Below are 20,320 nucleotides of genomic sequence, written 5' to 3' on the forward strand. Positions count from 1 at the left end.
TTAGTGTTAACTTTTGTTTAGTTTTCAAGGTGTATGGTCCGAGTTACAATTCCTACAGTACAATGTTACAGTATACGATTAGGGAAGCTAATCTTGTCTGAGATTATCTAGTGAGGTTAAGACAAATCCAAATCAGAACCAATCTAGGAGTAGTACTAGAAGTAATTAATAGTAATTGTAACAATATAAATTCTGCTCTTACGCCTTTAGTTCTTTTAATGATATATAAAAGCGTGGAGGTGAGGTGAGGTCTCATTATCTTTGTTTCGTCTCTTGCATGTTTTACGTAAAGTTGCTCTTCGTGTGGAAAAGGGAAAGATTTTTTTGGAAGAATTTGAGGATGTGCAGTTGAGTGTCAGTAGGGGCATGCGTTTTATTATTATTGGATATGGTGTTCATTAGAAAGAAGCATGAAGAGGTAAAGTTCAGTACAGGAAGAAGAGACCTCACTTATTAAATAAGAAGAAATAAATTAACAAAGTGACCTGTACGTAACTTTATAGGTATTATGAATAAAAGTACACGATTTGTGTACATATAACTGCATAAATGGATCCATTAAATTCCATTATTTGTATTCTATATGTCTGTTTCTAACTTCACAGTAATGTGCAGTCATTAAATTTCAGTTGCAGTGGTTCATTGTTTTTATGCCGCGTGTGCATGACGCCTGACTGGAACCGTCCTTCCAAGAACTAGGAAGTGGATACATGAAAAGGGATGAATAAAAGTTATCAGAGGAAAAGATAATCTGAATGGTGTTGAGATTACTGGGTTCAGTTAAATGAGTGAGAAAAATACTTTGGTGAAAAGGGCAATGATACAAGGGGAAAAAATTTTTAATAACATAGTAGAAGTGTATCTTAGAAAGAATAATTTAAGCTCCTTAATTCTGCAAGTGAGCAATTACTGAATAAGAAGGAGAGGACATTTTCTTAAAAATAATAATTCATTTATGTGTTAATGAAAAATAAGAAAAGTATGTGTATTCTTTGATATACCAACATTTGCAGCTTGCCTAAATTGCTGTTAGCATAACCTGTAATTACGAGATATTTGTTAACTCAAAAGGAACAAGAAAAGCACAAAATAAATTTACTGTATATTTAGGCGGTTATTCTCAAGCACACAAAAATCTATCCATCTTTGTATCTATCTAGTCTCCTATGTATCTTCATATATATATATATATATATATATATATATATATATATATATATATATATATATATATGTATATATATATATATATATATATATATATATATATATATATATATATATATATATATATATATATATGTTACAGTCAACATGCGTAATCAGTCATTACATGAAATGACTGAAATTTCAGTCAGATAGCGAAATGCACTTAGGGGACATTTGATCCCCCCCAGGAGCTAGTACTAAACACGGCGAAACAGTGAGTCACCTACACTGTTTTCGCCGTGTTTAGTACTAACCCCTGGGGGTCAAATATATTTCGCCGTGTTTAGTACTAGCTCCTGGGGGATCAAATGTCCCCTAAGTGCATTTCGCTATCTGACTGAAATTTCAGGCATTTCAAAGTAATGACTGATTATGCATGTTGACTGTAACATATATATATATATATATATATATATATATATATATATATATATATATATATATATATATATATATATATATATATATATATATATAATGCATATATATATATATATATATATATATATATATATATATATATATATATATATATATATATAATGTATAGATTACTGAGGTGGAAAACTGATATGTTGATGGCCGGATTAAAACTATATGGATTCTTTTTACGTGTTAGCCTACACAGGACATTAATGTCGCTAGAGTAATCCATTGCAAATTTAGCGCCAGATTTCCCACTGACCTAGATTCCCAGTTTCAACAAAACAAACCAAAAACAAACCGTAAAACGAAAACTGAATAAAAGTTCAAAATAAACAGAAATTTGTTTTGTTTGCACCACTGTAGATTCCCTTCTGCCCAACATCTCCATTCTTCCCTCCAAACTGTCAGTCTTGATCATAAGAGGCGATTTATCTTTCTTGAGGGGAAAAGTTGCTTTCAGAAGCTCCAAGACCTTCGTGGGGAGGCGCCCTCTGCAGGGGCAGTAACACCCCACAGAAGGAAGGAAAGTTAGCGCAAGACACATCCAGCGAAAACAAATAAATAAAAAGGAAGCAGCAGAAGTAAAAGTTAGCCAAGTTTGTGGTGAGAATAGACCCATTTCAAGTGACCCCTGACTGCAACGACCTCTCTCCTGGTCATAAAGGGACAAAAGTCTATCCATTAGATGAAAGGGTCAAGTGAGATAAGAGAGTGGCTGCGAACTCCACTCCGCTGAAAACTTTCTTTTTTTGAGTCTGACGGGAATCGCCGCATTTGCTCTTCAGGGTTTAACCACCGTTTTTCATTTTGGAAAATTTCTTCCCGAATTGTGGAATGTCTGGACGTCTTGTTTCTCCAGTCGTGGCGACGAGGAGACGATTGTTAAGCGCGAGTAGCATGGGTGATTTTGTTTTGTATGGTGTATGAGGTTGGTAGGGTCAAGTTTACCTCAAAACTTGAAGTTTTCATCTATATTTGTTTTCAAGTTTTTTGTTCATAATTATTAGCATAAAGATTTGACTTATCCTTGTGGAAAATATTCCAACAGTAATTTATGAATATATATATATTACCAGATTCTGTTACCAGGAACTGACGTGACAAGCGTTGCTTACCTGTTACTTGCAAGTTTGTCGTCATTCCCTAATGGTAGCTTGATGATGACCAGCCTAAACGAGACTGCTGGACCTCAGAATACACTCACTCACCCTTAAGCATTCTCTCTCTCTATCTCTCTCTCTCTCTCTCTCTCTCTCTCTCTCTCTCTTACAGGCAAAACTCCCTGCAGGCACTACAGCGAAACACGATTCAACCCCAAAATATTTTATTTCGTAAAATTTAACACAGGTAATATTAAAATGTGAAACCAATCCTGACAAGACTCGATTGCAAGCAATTAGAGATGGTTTAAATGAAGTCCCCAACCCAGTTTCCCTAAAAACTACACTGAAACATAGTCATATTCAAATAACTTGCACAGGTCATAAAAATAGGTCAGAGTCTATTTCTTCCCATTGAGTACATTCCGGATGTCCTCTTTATTCAGCCCGGCCATCTGAAGAGGACCAGACAAAACTTTCTTTTAGTTTCCCCCGCAAATATAAAAATGTAAAACCATGGGAAATCCTCCCAGTCATCCAAAAACAAAAACAGATTATAGAAATGCAGGAAACAACATACAAAAAATGCAAAAGTGGGAATTCCTCCCACGTTACTCAAACAAAATACAGTTTGGTAAATAGATGCGCTTTTCACCTCGAAATCACAGTGTATCAACCGGTTCAAATCTCAGTGTATCAACCAGTTCAAATATTGAGCACAACACACACAGGTCTCTGACTTTTGAATCTGCTATCAAGTTCTGGGTTGGTCTTGCAGTGAAACTCTTTACCCCATTTCATCCCATCACTTCTCGGGACCCCGCCTCAAAAGACACATACAAACACACATCCTCATCGGAACCTGGATACTTCCGGCGGACGTACATGCCGTGTCAGGTCACTTGGTCCCATGTTTCGAAAAAGTCTGACACCGTCTCTACTTATGAGGAAATAACAAGACCCACAGCATTCATAAGAACTTTTGGTTTTCTCTCTCATTTGTTAATTCATATATATATATATAATATATATATATATATTATATATATATATATATACCTATATATATATATATATATTTATATATATATATTTATATATATATATTTATATATATATATATATTTATATATATATATATATATTTATATATATATATATATATATATATATATATAATATATATATATATATATATATATATATATATAGAATAGAAAACAAGTTCTATAAAAGTATTGGTGGCGGAGATAAAATATTTCCTAACTCTGCGTGACTATAGGGTTGAAAATGGATATTGAAAAAAATATCCAGAGCTGCGATTTAGTCATAAACCTATCAAAAGGTTCAATCTTCCAAAAGCTGCACGTTTCCTTTTTCCCAAGACAAACCGCTGCAGTATTTTTTTATTTATCTTGCATGTTCTTTTTATAATTTATATATATAGATACCACATTTCATTTTTATCATTGCAATTATATCCTCAAAGTTGTAATTTTATGTCAAAGCTTTCTATATTCTCAACACCCTCTTGCCCATTACAAATCGGGCATTTACCCATATTTTACATTATATATGCGTAATTTTCAAACTACGCTAAAACTACTGAGGTTTTTTGATGTAATTTCTGCAAACTTATTAGTTACTTTACTCTTCATTATTCAACCTTTGACCTGTCTTATGTTTGTATTCCACTGGCTCTCTATTTTCCATATTCTTCCCAACCCTTTAGTAATGCATATATCATACGTTAATCATACAGGCCATGTATATATATCGTCAAAAAACTGCGTACCATACAGCAAGCACTCATAATATTCCCATTTGCATATACGCACCACATAAGGTAGATGGACAAACAGAGCGTACCGCCTTCAAACTTACTCACGTGTGAGTACACAAACCGCTCCCCTTTTTGCTATTCATTCTATAGTTATTAGTAGAGGATGGTGCTCAGAGTTCCTTTATTCGTTGAAATTTAATGTCCTTTTCATGAGCCAACTAATGATGCGACGTAATTAACAGGTATCTCTGTCTTAAGAGCTGGTCCTGCCTTCCTTTTACTATGATAAAGGAAAAAAACATTGTTTCTATTGTTTTCATTTGATGTTTCCCGTTTCTTCAACTCTTCTGGGGAACTAAGATAAGGATTTCCATGCTATGTTTAATTTAGTGCAGCTGTTGATAAAGAAATCAACTTTCTTCATTCGTTTGTTCCAAGAATACTGACCCAAAAATTTGTGACGGACACCGTTTCCGAATGAGAAACTTTATGCAATCCACAGGTGTTAATACATTGCAGGACTCTGAATTCAGTTGGTGTTAAGAAGAGATTAGGTTTATCAGATAAAGAAATATATATTGAAGCTAGTAATATCATGCAAGGTAGTTTTTGACAATTTAATTTTTTCAGGCTAGCGAAAGGTCTTTCAATGCTGTGAAAACATTTCAAATCTCTTTCTTGCAGGCCACCAGCATTTCGAAACTTCGGGTCATCTCAAGAAAAGAACCTCGAATAATTCAAAAGAAAGATTTGCAGGGACGATTTATGTCCAAGAATCCGAGGAAGTGGAATATAAATCAGGTTAGTTCATCAGAAGGACTTTGTTCCCATTGGCGAAATTGCATGAGTTCGCATAATTCTATTGCAGGTTTTTATTCACATTTTTAGTTGTCTATTACCTTGACAAAAGAGAGGACGAGCAACTTTAGATAGATAGGAAAGAGATGAAGGAACCTCCATTAACGTTTGTCGTTAATACGAAGAATTGACCATGGCTTTATACCATTGGGTATTAACAAAATCTCCGTTCTGCAGGAAACTCCGCTTTATTCTTAATTGTTTATTAGATGTATCAGATATAAAGTATTAAATATATAGATACAGCTTAGCTTCAAAAGAAGTTGGGTAGGAAATGCTTAGAAAACTGAGGAGGAAGCAAAGAACAGTGGAGGATTTATCGGAATTAGAACAGGAAATGAAACGGTAAATGGTTAGATAAGAAAATTATGTTAGGAAATCTGGAGGGAAGATAAGAACTCTTGAGGAAAAGACTGCGCATGGTAAATCGTTTTACTTGAAGGCTCATGTAGATTGTAAATAAAAGGAAGGGTAAATAGTTATAAAAAGGTTAGTGGACACAGCATGTTAGATTAGGTAGCACAGATGAAAAAGACTGACGAAATACGTTTCAGTAGATAAATGTAAAGACTGAATACAAAAGTGTCGTTCAAAAATATATGTCAAGGAATGAAAAGATGCGGAAAAACAGAATTCTTGCATCAAAATATCAAAGGTTTTGTTGTTGATTGTGCAGTGGAAGAGAAGGAAAATATATACTTGAAATCTAAAAAAAGAAAAATCTTTGGGAAACAGTGCAAAAAATACCTTGAGGCAGACGAATGCGACTGGATAGGAGAGAAACAATATATTACTGATAATGAAACAAATTGCATGAAAGGATAAAACCGGACTGAAAAAAAAGCAAAAAACAACAGCAGACATACTGTGATATAAAGATAATACTGAAAACAGGTTTTCTTTCCTATAATATTCAGGGATTTTCTTTCTAAGTTTATTTGTGTCACTTTTACAATATATACTCTCTCTCTCTCTACACATATATGTGTGTGTTTGTATGACTTACTATCTAGAAAAGAATACTGTGTGTGTGTGTGTTCGTGAAAGGGGCTGTATGTGTGTATGTGTATGTGTTATTTTATGGCTATTTGAGAGATGACTAATCTGGGGTGAGGATAAAATCTGTAAATCGTGGAAAGGGGTAACTAACTCTTCGTGTTTCAGTTGGAATTGATTGCAGGAAACATCCAAAAATGACAGAAAGCTCAGGCAGTTTATATACCCTGAAATCAAACACTTCTTGTTTGCCTGTTTCACTGCATGCAAAAAAGAAGAGAATCAGAGAGAGTGTTGAGGAGAGAGAGAGAGAGAGGGAGAGTTGGAGAGAGAGGAGAGAGAGAGAGAGAGTTAGATATTGTAGGAGAGAAAGAAAGGGGAGTTAGGGAGAGAATGGAGAGTGAGGAAGAGTTAGAGGGAGGAGGGAAAGAGGGAAAGAGAGAGGGAAAGTTGAGAGAGAAAGAAAGAGAGAGAGAGTTTATTTGTTGCCACTCAGCTTTTAGAATGCCGGGTTAGATTTATATATATATGTGATGCCCTTTTAGATTTAACAGCTATATATAAAAAGTTTACTGTGGATGTATGTGCAGGCCGGTTCAAGTTGATTTAGAAATTGTCTGTAACTTTGGTCGGTAACCGACAGTTTTAGACGAACTTTGTAACGTAATTGTTAGACGTTTATGTAATCATAAAACCTAATGCATCTCGTTGTTTTCCAGCAGTAGACAACCAACGGTGCTAACCATCTGGTTCTCTATCAGTTTTTAGGGATGAAAAAGTTTACTATGCTATATATACCTTGTCTTTCTCCACCCTGACTGTGACCTACTGTTTAGACGACTATCGTAATTACTTTAAATTCACCACTTTCTCAACAGAAGCTCAGTATTAAATCCTGCATTAATTGTTCACTGTTCATTGTGGGAAGCCAAACTTGTTTAGCACATTTCAATGAAAGTTGAATGATCCCTTCCACTACTTTTACCACTAGTAATTCTTTTTTTTAAACTACCTATTATCGCTGCGGACTTCTTTTCAACTTTACAGATGTTTGGTAATCAAAGTTTTTGAGAAAATTGAGTCCTCTCTGGCAAAATGCTTTGTTTTCCAAAGTTCACGCTAAAGACTACCTTCAGTTTTTACACAACAACATCTGCTCCTTTCCCCAGCACTAATGGTGTTGAATAAACATTTTTCCGCGTTTATCAATTACCTCCGCTCTACGTTTTCTCTTGTTCAAGGTTTGGTGAAAGATTCTTCCCTTCACATTTCTCTTCCCTTTACCCTCCAGCCCTCCTTTGTCAGCACTCGATCTCGCATTGGTCCTTTTCATAGGTCAGATTTGATACTGTGGCCATAAACGAATGGGTATCCGGTCGTTGAGACAAGTTTAATACCTCCGAGAGTCGTGAACCTCAATTCTCTGTTTTCTTCCCATCCAACTTTTTTCTTTTGACGAAAATTAAAGCGTGCCTTCACTTTTGTTCACGTAGTCTGGAGAGATCACATATTCCAGTATATTAATGCGCCTCCAGAAAGAATTCGATCTGCCTTCAAGTGTTGGAAGTCCCTTTCTTCATCCACTTATTGAAGCTTTATGTATGGCATTATTCGGCCCCGTTCGGAATATTGGTCGTAAATTAGAAGTGCCTCAGCGTTTATGTCCCTCCTCAATAGGATTTAATTAAAGGCAGAGTTTGATCAATGACATTGCCCTAGTGTCTTCTCTTGATCCTCTTTCTGTCCATCACTAGGGAAAGTGTCTTTTTAATTGTAGGTACTATTTCGGCCACTGTTCTATTGAGATTGATAGCATTGCTGTAAGGGGTTATTACACCTCACATGTTGCACTGCAGGCTTTGAAAAAGAATTTTGATTCAACATCCTTTCATCCATTAGCTGCACACACTTTTTTAGCCTTTTACTGTTCCTCTATTCCTGATTCCGTTCTTCAGTCTTGCTGTCCAACCTCTCTAACTGTTACTTCTTTCAGGCAACTGTCGGGTTTTCTCTCAGTTCCATCATTAGATCCTTGCACTTTACCTTGTTGTCCAACCACTTGTAACTCCCTTTGTTCACTGTCTAATGCATTACCTTGGTCATGTCCCTGTAGTGTTAGGCTTAACAGCATAAATATAGGTATATGCAAATATATAGACACAAACATAATATATATATATATATATATATATATATATATATATATATATATATATATTATATTCCTCCATGTGTGTGTGTTGTGTCTGTGTGTGTGTTGTTTGTAAACCTTGTATATACATTCATCTATATATATAAAAATGGATGTACGTATGTGTGTGTGTTCGATGTGTTATCCTTTACCACTAAAGGTTGGGGATGAAGGAAACAACTCCCTATAAAACTGTCTAGGTTCTTAATGTCTAGTGGAGTTGACAGATTCACAGAGGTGCAAATCATGTGCTTATAAGTAAAACAGAGCAGTCCTGTACTGACGAAACATTACTGCCAGACGGATAAGTTCGGTCATTACATATCGTATATGATATATATTGGAATGACATACATTTAATACATTAGGGTGTGTATATAAATGGACATGAAATATAAAAGAACGTAATGTATATGTATATAAAGGTTCATATATCACACTGAGTATGTCTTTCATGTACCTACAGTGTGTATGTGTATGTGTGTTCCAATATAATTCTGAAATGCATTGAGCAATTTCAACCTAACTTGTTATACATGTGACTTACTATCTCGAAAAGAACACTGTGGGGGTAAGACATCACTGGCACCAAAGGGGGTGGGGGTGGGAAGGGCTTCCATGAAATGGGGCTGGTTCTGCCCATGGACTTAGTAACTAAATAAACACTATGAATTTACCATACCTCATTTCAGTATACATATGGCTTACTATCTGGAAAACAATGCAGTGGGGAGGGGGAAGACATCACTGGCACCAGAAGGGGGTAGGGTGGGAAAGGGTGACATGTAAAATAACCGAAAACGACAGATATTAGTGTCTAATCCACAGTTTTTGAGGTCACTAAGATGAATAATGACACTCCCAATGCCCTTTAAGTCCAAGTTCAGCCCCAGTAGGAAAGGGGGTGATAAGGGGTGAAATATAAATGTCAAAAATGCTGGGCAATGTAATTGAAGCAACTATCTTAACAGGAAAGTGAGAGAGTGAGAGAGTGATAGAGAGTGAGAGGGAGAGGAAGTGAGAGAGAGAGAGAGAGTGGGTGTTGGGTAGGAGAAAGAGGGAAAGAGGAGAGAGAGAGAGAGAGAGCGGAGTTTATCGGTTGTCATTCAGTTTTCCCAGGAAGCTCCTGGTTGGTCAGCTAGTACATACATAAAGCATAAATATCGGACATACATTAGATGTCGTTTTGCAGGCAAAAAGGACAGAAAGGAAAAAAATTAAACGTCAATGATCTGGATTTGGATACAATATTGAAAGAACTTTGTTGGGAAGGGTACGTTTTTATCATGTATGCACATACAGGGAATTATTTGTTTGCTTACCTTCTGTCTAGGCATGCAGGGCCATACACTAACGATACATATAAAATTTTCAGTTTGCATACATATTCTGGTTATATATTCAAAAGTTTTAATCTTAAATTTTCATTATTTTTTCTAGAAATTTCTTATGAATGCCATATTGATCAAGACAATGACTGCGAATCCGAAATTCTTCAGGGGGAATTTGCTTTGATTGTAAAAAAATCTCTCTAAAATATTGTAAAAGTAATATAAAATAAAAAGAATTTCAAAAAGGAGAATGACACTAATGAAGAAGTTGTAATTTATTCCATTTATTCCACTATTCATATTCGGCCCCTATCCCATCCGGCCCCTTGTCATCCTTCCAGTCGAAGTCGGAGGAAGCGTAAAACCTCCTTCCTTATCAAGAGGGATTCCTTTTCCTCAAATTCCGGAGAAGTCTCTTAATGGCTCGATGTTATCAACAGGTAGAGCTTTGTCAAAGCTCTGTCCCCGAGTATCGATTGGGGAACAAAGAAGAAGAGGAGAATGAGAAAGGCTGGTTGGGGGTCACCGATATTGTTGTTTCAGCGCTAATTGCAAAAAAAAAAAAATAAAAATAATCACAGAAAAGCTCAGACATTTTTCGGAATTAGTGTTAACTTTTGTTTAGTTTTCAAGGTGTATGGTCCGAGTTACAATTCCTACAATACAATGTTACAGTATACGATTAGGGAAGCTAATCTTGTCTGAGATTATCTAGTGAGGTTAAGACAAATCCAAATCAGAACCAATCTAGGAGTAGTACTAGAAGTAATTAATAGTAATTGTAACAATATAAATTCTGCTCTTACGCCTTTAATTCTTTTAATGATATATAAAAGCGTGAAGATGAGGTGAGGTCTCATTATCTTTGTTTCGTCTCTTGCATGTTTTATTTAAAATTTGCTCTTCAGTGTGGAAAGGGAAAGATTTTTTTTGGAAGGATTTGAGGATGTGCAGTTGAGTGTCAGTAGGTGTGTTCGCGTTTTATTATTATTAAATATGGTGTTCATTAGAAAGAAGTATGAAGAGGTAAAGTTCAGTACAGGAAGAAGAGACCTCACTTATTAAATAAGAAGAAATAAATTAACAAAGTAACCTGTACGTAACTTTATAGGTATTATGAATAAAATTACACGATTTGTGTACATATAACTGCATAAATGGATCCATTAAATTCCATTATTTGTATTCTATATGTCTGTTTCTAACTTCACAGTAATGTGCAGTCATTAAATTTCAGTTGCAGTGGTTCATTGTTTTTATGCATGACGCCTGACTGGAACCGTCCTTCCAAGAACTAGGAAGTGGATACATGAAAAAGGGATGAATAAAAGTTAGCAGAGGGGAACAGATAAACTGAATGGTGTTGAGATTACTGGGTTCAGTTAAATGAGTGAGAGAAAATACTTTGGTGAAAAGGCCAGTGATAAAAGAGGAAAAAATTTTTAATAACAGATGGTAGAAGTGTATCTTAGAAAGAATAATTTAAGCTCATGAATTCTGCAAGTGAGCAATTACTGAATAAGAAGGAGAGGACATTTTCTTAAAAATAATAATTCATTTATGTGTTAATGAAAAATAAGAAAAGTATGTGTATTCTTTGATATACCAACATTTGCAACTTGCCTAAATTGCTGTTTAACTGTTAGCATAACCTGTAATTAATTCTAGAATGAATATATTCGTTAACTCAAATTTATACATAAGAAAAGCACAAAATAAATTTACTGTGATATTTGATGCGATTACTCATTTCAAGTTAAACAAAAATCTATCCATCTTTTAAATCCAGTCACCTATGGTCCATCTTTTTATATATATATGAAATACTATATAACGCGGTAAAATAGTTATTATATATATATATAAACGTATATTTAAAAAGGAGCGATATATTAGTGAAAGAAGAAGCAATTGCGTCAACTGGTTTCGGTCATTACGCAAATGTGAATAATTTCAGTCAGATTTGTTCAAAACTGCAATGAGCAATTACTGAATATCCCCCAGGAGCATTTTAAAAAAATAAACAATTATTTACTTGTTATCCAGTAAAATTAAGAAAAATATATGTATTCTTTGATGTTTAACATTTGCTCCTTTACCAAAATTGCTATTAGCGATATCTGTAATTACGAAATTTGTTAGGCATTTCAAAGAATAACAAGAAAAGCACACAAAAAATTATATTTATATTTATATATATATATATATATATAAAAATATACATACCCATATATATATGTATATATATATATATATATATATATATATATATATATATATATATATATATATATATATATATATATATATATATATATATATATATATATATATATATATATATATATATATATATATATATATATTATATATATAGATTACTGGGGTGGAAAAACTGATATGTTGATGGACGGATTAAAACTATATGGATTCTTTTTACGTGTTAGCCTACACAGGACATTAATGTCGCTAGAGTAATCCATTGCAAATTTAGCGCCAGATTTCCCACTGACCTAGATTCCCAGTTTCAACAAAACAAACCAAAAACAAGCCGTAAAAAACGAAAACTGAATAAAAGTTCAAATGAACAGAAATTTGTTTTGTTTGCACCACTGTAGATTCCCTTCTGCCCAACATCTCCATTCTTCCCTCCAAACTGTCAGTCTTGATCATAAGAGGCGATTTATCTTTCTTGAGGGGAAAAGTTGCTTTCAGAAGCTCCAAGACCTTCGTGGGAGGCGCCCTCTGCAGGGCAGTAACACCCCGCAGAAGGAAGGAAAGTTAGCGCAAGACACATCCAGCGAAAACAAATAAATAAAAAGGAAGCAGCAGAAGTAAAAGTTAGCCAAGTTTGTGGCGAGAATAGACCCATTTCAAGTGACCCCTGACTGCAACGACCTCTCCCTGGTCATAAAGGGACAAAAGTCTGTCCATTAGATGAAAGGGGGTCAAGTGAGATAAGAGAGTGGCTGCGAACTCCGCTCCGCTGAAAACTTTCTTTTTTCTGAGTCTGACGGGAATCGCCGCATTTGCTCTTCAGGGTTTAACCACCGTTTTCATTTTGGAAAGTTTCTTCCCGAATTGTGGAATGTCTGGACGTCTTGTTTCTCAGTCGTGGCGACGAGGAGACGATTGTTAAGCGCGAGTGGCATGGGTGATTTTGGAGTATTTTGGTGTATGAGGTTGGTAGGTTGTCAAGTTTAAATCCTCAAAACTTGAAGTTTTTTCTATATTTGTTTTCAAGTTTTTTGTTCATAATTATTAGCATAAAGATTTGACTTATCCTTGTGGAAAATATTCCAACAGTAATTTATGAATGTATATATGTTATATAAAGATTCTGTTACCAGGAGTGACGTGACAAAATTACCTGTTACTAGCAAGTCCGGTCGTCTTCCCTAATGGTAGCTTGATGATGACCGAGCCTGAAGATCTGCTGGACCTCTTGAATAAGGCACTCAGTCCAAGATGAGTCCTCTCAGCCTCTTTGGGGAAGTGGGTCTCTCTCTCTCTCTCTCTCTCTCTCTCTCTCTCTCTCATAGGACTACAGGACAAAACACGCTTTACCCAAAATATTTTATTTCGAAAATTTAACACAGGTAATACTAAAATGTGAGTCAATCCTGACAAGAGTCGATTGCAAGCAATTAGCAATGGTTTAAATGTTAGAACCCTCAGTTTCCCTAAAAACTATGGTGAAACATAGTCATATTCGATAACTTGCCCAGGTCATAAAAATACTCAGAGTCTATTTCTTCCCACTGAGTACATTCCCCTGACCTCTTTATTCAGGCCTCGAAACATCTGAAGAGGACAGACAAAACTTTCTTTTAGTTTCCTAAAAAATATAAAAATGTAAAACCATGGGAATTCCTCCCACGTTACTTAAAAACAAAAACAGATTATAGAAATGCAGGAAACAACATACAAAAAATGCAAAATCTGCCTTCCTCCCACGTTACTCAAACAAAATACAGTTTGGTAAATAGATGCGCTTTTCACCTCGAAATCACAGTGTATCAACCGGTTCAAATGTTGGTCTTGCAGTGAAACTCTTTTATCCATTTCAAATCTGTTTCAGGACCCCGCCTCAAAAGGGACACATACAAACACACAACTTTGAATTTTGAATCTGGAAGTTCTGGGATTGGTCTTGCAGTGAAGGTCTACTTTCCCCATAAAGTTTCCCAAAAGTCTGACACCGTCTCATAATTATGAGGAAATGCGTCAGAGACCCTCATCGGAACCTGGAACTTCCGGCGGACGTATGATTAAGTTTCTCTCTCCATTTTTTTCATAAGTCATATATATATATATATATATAGATATATATATATATATATATAACATACATATACATATATATATAACTATATATATATATATATATATATATATATATATATATATATATATATATATATATATATATATATATATATATATATATATATATATATATATATATATATATATATATTTATATATATATATATATATATATATATATATATATATATATATATATATATATATATATATATATATATATATATATATATATATATATATATATATATATAGAAAAAGAAGCAAGTTCTATAAAAGTATTGGTGCGGAGATAAAATATTTCCTAACTCTGCGTGACTATAGGGTTGAAAATGGATATTGAAAAAAATATCCAGAGCTGCGATGCTTAGTCATAAACCTATCAAAAGGTTCAATCTTCCAAAAGCTGACACGCGCCTTTTTCCCAAGCAAGTGCTGCAGTATATTTTTTTTTATTTATCTTGCATGTTCTTTTATAATTTATATATATAGATACCACATTTCATTTTTATCAGTTGCAATTATATGTCAAAGTTGTAATTTTATGTCAAAGCTTTCTATATTCTCGCCACCCTCTTGCCCTTACAAATCGGGCATTTACCCATATTTCCACATTATATATGCGCAACCAAACTACGCTAACCTACTGAGGTTTTTTGTAATTTCTGCCGTTATTAGTTACTTTACTCTTCATTATTCAACCTTTGACCTGTCTTATGTTTGTATTCCACTGGCTCTCTATTCTCCATATTCTTCCCAACCCTTTAGTAATGCATATATCATACTTACATACAGGCCATGTATATATATGTCGGGAAGAACTGCGTACCATACAGCAAGCACTCATAATATTCCCATTTGCATATACGCACCACATAAGGTAGAGGACAAACAGAGCGTACCGCCTTCAAACTTACTCACGTGTGAGTACACAAACCGCTCCCCTTTTTGCTATTCATTCTATAGTTATTAGTAGAGGATGGTGCTCAGAGTTCCTTTATTCGTTGAAATTTAATGTCCTTTTCATGAGCCAACTAATGATGCGACGTAATTAACAGGCATCTCTGTCTTAAGAACTGGTCCTGCCTTCCTTTTACTGTGATAAAGAAAAAAACACTGTTTTCTATTGTTTTCATTTGATGTTTCCCTTTTCTTTAACTCTTCTGGGTAACAAAGATAAGGATTTTCATGCTACGTTTAATTTAGTGCAGCTATTGATAAAGAAATCAACTTTCTTCATTCGCTTGTTCCAAGAATACTAATCCAAAAGTTTGTGACGGACGCCGTTTCCGAAAGAAAAACTTTATGCAATCCACAGGTGTTATTACATTGCAGGAGTCTTGAGTTCAATTGGTGTTAAGAAGAGATTAGGTTTAATAGATACAGAAATATATACTAAAGCAAGTGATATCCTGCAAGGTAATTTTTGACAATTTAATCTATTCAGGCTAGCGAAAGACCTGTAAATGCCGTGGAAACATTTTAAATCTCTTTCTTGCTGGCCACCAGCATTTCGAAACTTCGGGTCATCTCAAGAAAAGAACCTCGAATAATTCAAAAGAAAGATTTGCAGGGACGATTTATGTCCAAGAATCCGAGGAAGTGGAATATAAATCAGGTTAGTTCATCAGAAGGACTTTGTTCCCATTGGCGAAATTGCATGAGTTCGCATAATTCTATTGCAGGTTTTTATTCACATTTTTAGTTGTCTATTACCTTGACAAAAGAGAGGACGAGCAACTTTAGATAGATAGGAAAGAGGTGAAGGAACCTCCATTAACGTTTGTCGTTACTAGATACGAAGAATTGACCATGGCTTTATACCATTGGGTATTAACAAAATCTCCGTTCTGCAGGAAACTCCGCTTTATTCTTAATTGTTTATTAGATGTATCAGATATAAAATATTAAATATATAGATACAACGTAGCTTCAAAAGAAGTTGGGTAGGAAATGCTTATAAAACTGAGGAAAGAGCAAAGACCAGTGGAGGATTAACGGAATTAGAACAAGAAATGAAACGGTAAATGGTTAGATAAGAGAATTAAGTTAGGCAATCTGGGAGGGAAGATAAGAACTTTCGAAAAAAAGACTGCGTAAGGAAAATCGTTTTACTTGAAGGCTCATATAGATTGTAAATAAAAGTAAGGGTAAATAGTTATAAAAAGGTCAGTGGACACAGCTTGTTAGACTAGGTAGCACAGATGAAAAAGACTGATGAAATACGTTTCAGTAGATAAATGTAAAGACTGAATACAAAAGTGTCGTTCAAAAATATATGTCAAGGAATGAAAAGATGCGGAAAAACAGAATTCTTGCATCAAAATATCAAAGGTTTTGTTGTTGATTGTGCAGTGGAAGAGAAGGAAAATATATACTTGAAATCTAAAGAAAGAAAAATCTTTGGAAACGGTGCAAAAAATACCTTGAGGCAGACGAATGCGACTGGATAGGAGAGAAACAATATATTACGGATAATGAAACAAATTGCATGAAAGGATAAAACCGGACTGAAAAAAAAAGCAAAAAACAACAGCAGACATACTGTGATATAAAGATAATACTGAAAACGGTTGGGTTCCTATAATATTCAGGGATTTTCTTTCTAAGTTTATTTGTGTCACTTTTACAATGTATACTCTCTCTCTCTCTACACATATATATGTGTGTGTTTGTTCGTGTGTGTGTGTGTGTTCGTGTGCGTGTATGTGTATATGTGTATGTGTTATTTTATGGCTGTTTGAGAGATGACTAATCTGCAGTGAGGATAAAATCTGTAAATCGGGAAAGGGGTAACTAACTCTTCGTGTTTCAGTTGGAATTGATTGCAGGGAAACATCCAACTTCTAAAGCTCAGGCAGTTTATATACCTTGAATCCAAACACTTCTTGTTTGCCTGTTTCACTGCATGCAAGAAGGAATCAGATATTTGTGATGCCCTTTTAGATTTAACAGCTGACTTAAAAAAGTTTACTGTGGATGTATATGCAGTCCTGTTCAAGTTGATTTAGAAACTGTCTGTAACTTCGGTAACCGACAGTTTTAGACGAACTTTGTAACGTAATTGTTAGACGTTTATGTACATAATAATGCATCTCGTTGTTTTCCAGCAGTAGACAACCAACGGTGCTAACCATCTGGTTCTCTATCAGTTTTTTGGGATGAGGTTGCTAGCCTTGTCTTTCTCCACCCTGACTGTGACCTACTGTTTACGACTATCGCTTACTAAATTCACCACTTTCTCAACAGAAGCTCAGTATTAAATCCTGCATTAATTGTTCATGTGGGAAGCCAAACTTGTTTAACACATTTCAATGAAATTGAATGATCCTTTCCACTACTTTTACCACTAGTAATTCTTTTTTTTAAACTACCTATTATCGCTGCGGACTTCTTTTCAACTTTACAGATGTTTGGTAATCAAAGTTTTTTGAGAAAATTGAGTCCTCTCTGGCACAATGCTTTGTTTTCCAAAGTTCACGCTAAAGACTACCTTCAATTTTTTACGTAACAACATCTGCTCCTTTCCCCAGCACTAATGGTGTTGAATAAACATTTTTCCGCTTTTATCAATTACCTCCGCTCTACGTTTTCTCTTGTTCAAGGTTTGGTGAAGATTCTTCGCTTCACATTTCTCTTCCCTTTACCCTCCAGCCCTCCTTTGTCAGCACTCGATCTCGCATTGGTCCTTTTCATAGGTCAGATTTTATACTGTGGGCATAAACGAATGGGTATCCTGTCATTGGGATAAGTTTAATACCTCCGAGACTCGTGAACCCCATTTCTCTGTTTTCTTCCCATCCAACTTTTTTTCTCTTGACGAATATTAAAGCGTGCCTTCACTTTTGTTCACGTCGTCTGGAGAGATCACATATTCCAGTGCATTAATGCGCTTCCAGAAAGAATTCGATGCTGCCTTCAAGTGTTGGAAGTCCCTTTCTTCATCCACTTATTGAAGCTTTATGTATGGCATTATTCGGCCCCGTTCGGAATATTGGTCGTAAATTAGAAGTGCCTCAGCGTTTATGTCCCTCCTCAATAGGATTTAATTAAAGGCAGAGTTTGATCAATGACATTGCCCTAGTGTCTTCTCTTGATCCTCTTTCTGTCCGTCACTAAGGAAAGTGTCTTTTTAATAGGTACTATTTCGGCCACTGTTCTATTGAGATTGATAGCATTGCTGTAAGGGGTTATTGCACCTCACATGTTGCACTGCAGGCTTTGACAAAGAGTTTTTGCAACATCCTTTCATCCATTAGCTGCACACACTTTTTAGCCTTTTACTGTTCCTCTATTCCTGATTCCGTTCTTCAGTCTTGCTGTCCAACCTCTCTAACTGTTACTTCTTAGTGCAACTGTGGGGTTTTCTCTCAGTTCCATCATTAGATCCTTGCACTTTACCTTGTTGTCCAACCACTCTAACTCTCTTTGTTCACTGTCTAATGCGGTGAGTGGTCATTGCCCCAGTGTTAGGCTTAACAGCATAAATATAGGTATATGTAAATATATAGACACAAACATAATATATATATATATATATATATATATATATATATATATATATATATATATGTGTGTGTGTGTGTGTGTGTGTGTGTGTGTGTTTGTAATAGTTGTATATACATTCATCTATATATATAAAAATGGATGTACGTATGTGTGTGTGTTCGATGTGTTATCCTTACCACTAAAGGTTGGGGATGAAGGAAACACCGAAATATAAAAAGTAGGTTCTTAATGTCTAGTGGAGTTGACAGATTCACAGAGGTGCAAATCATGTGCTTATAAGGGAAACAGAGCAGTCCCGTACTGACGAAACATTACTGCCAGACGGATAAGGTTCGGTCATTACATATCGTATATGATGCATATTGGAATGACATACATTTAATACATTAGGGAGGTATATAAATGGACATGAAATATAAAAGAACGTAATGTATATGTATATAAAGGTTCATATATCACACTGAGTATGTCTTTCATGTACCTACAGTATATATGTGTGTGTGTGTTCCAATATAATTCTGAAATGCATTGAGCAATTTCAACCAAACTTGGTATACATATGACTTACTATCTCGAAAAGAACACTGTGGGGGTAAGACATCACTGGCACCAAAGGGGGTGGGGGTGGGAAGGGCTTCCATGAAATGGGGCTGGTTCTGCCCATGGACTTAGTAACTAAATAAACACTATGAATTTACCATACCTCATTTCAGTATACACATGGCTTATTATCTGGAAAACAATGCAGTGGGGAGGGGGAAGACATCACTGGCACCAGAAGGGGTAGGGTGGGAAAGGGTGACGTAAAAATAACCGAAAACGACAGATATTAGTGTCTAATCCACAGTTTTTGAGGTCACTAAGATGAATAATGACACTCCCAATGCCCTTTAAGTCCAAGTTCAGCCCCTAGTAGGAAAGGGGGTGATAAGGGGTGAAATATAAAATGTCAAAAATGCTGGGCAATGTAATTGAAGCAACTATCTTAACAGGAAAGTGCGAGAGTGAGAGAGTGATAGAGAGTGAGAGGGAGAGGAAGTGAGAGAGAGAGCAGAGGGGGGTGTTGGGTAGGAGAAAGAGGGAAAGAGTGAGAGAGAGAGAGGGCGGAGTTTATCGGTTGTCATTCAGTTTACCCGGGAAGCTCCTGGTTGGTCAGCTAGTACGTACATAAAGCATAAATATCGGACATACATTAGATGTCGTTTTGCGGCAAAAAGGACAGAAAGGAAAAACAATTAAACGTCAATGATCTGGATTTGGATACAATATTGAAAGAACTTTGTTGGGAAGGGTACGTTTTTATCATGTATGCACATACGGGAATTATTTGTTTGCTTACCTTCTGTCTAGGCATGCAGGGCCATACACTAACGATACATATAAAATTTTCAGTTTGCATACATATTCGGTTATATATTCAGAAGTTTTAATCTTAAATTTTCATTATTTTTTCTAGAAATTTCTTATGAATGCCATATTGATCAAGACAATGACTGCGAATCCGAAATTCTTCAGGGAATTTGCTTTGCTTGTAACAAAATCTCTCTAAAATATTGTAAAAGTAATATAAAATAAAAGAATTTCGAAA

The sequence above is a fragment of the Macrobrachium rosenbergii genome, chromosome 5 (assembly GCF_040412425.1).
Source record: "Macrobrachium rosenbergii isolate ZJJX-2024 chromosome 5, ASM4041242v1, whole genome shotgun sequence".
Classification (NCBI taxonomy): Eukaryota; Metazoa; Arthropoda; class Malacostraca; order Decapoda; family Palaemonidae; genus Macrobrachium; species Macrobrachium rosenbergii.